The sequence below is a fragment of the Rhagoletis zephyria genome, unplaced genomic scaffold, assembly GCF_001687245.7.
Source record: "Rhagoletis zephyria isolate East Lansing unplaced genomic scaffold, Rhagoletis_zephyria_1.1 Rzeph_scaffold_15371, whole genome shotgun sequence".
Taxonomy (NCBI): domain Eukaryota; kingdom Metazoa; phylum Arthropoda; class Insecta; order Diptera; family Tephritidae; genus Rhagoletis; species Rhagoletis zephyria.
In genome coordinates this window covers 11,914-12,784 of record NW_016172438.1, presented here as the reverse complement: position 1 = coordinate 12,784, position 871 = coordinate 11,914, and positions in this window count along the sequence as shown.

Genomic DNA, 871 nt, shown 5'->3' with positions numbered 1-871 from the left:
ATTCGTGGACGAAGATAGAGACGATTCCTTATTGTTGTAATATATATTTTCTTAATCAGTAAAACCATACTCTATTATATTAGCCAATCTTTTCTCTGTGTAGAACCGCATTGATGTTGCACATATCTAATTTTCCTATTGAATTAAGTGAGATGCGCGAGCACCCTGGATAATTGTTTAGTTCCATTTTTTTACAGTGAAATCAAACATCGTAATTGACAGAAAACAATATTTGACTTCATTCTCTCAACTTTACATAATATAGAAAACAGGAAATATAATAAAATAAGATATATTATATCTTACTTTTTGATGTGTCAAAATTTCATGTGAAAACAATGTGTTGCTGGAAAAATTTCACGGCTATGAACAGAATACTAAACTTTTGTTAAAAAAGTACCAGAAAACAATTGTATTCATCAAAAATTCTTGTCTTTGCAAACGCTAACCGAATAATGAAGGTAGAGTGCCGAAATTTTTCCACAATTATTTTTTGAACCGACAGCGAAATTTGCATATGGTACCGAAAGAAACAAAACTTCCGTATTGTTTGCCACGGCCTACAAATACACATATGGGCGATTTCAGCGAAAAAACAAGTAAGAAAGTCTAAGTTCGGGCGGACATTAAATACCCGGCGCAAGTATGAAATATATGTTTTCCACCTTTCCGAAAACTACCACTACATTGTAAGCCGGGGTGCTTTTACCTCTATTTTAACATCTTCGATACAATGTTCAGTTAGACATAATGAGATAAACTTATATAATCACATGTGGGCGATATCACGCCCATTTTCCAAAATTCCAAACACTGTTATTGCATTTCAAGGGATTGTTTTAGTATCAATTTTGAGTAATTTAGCGTCCTT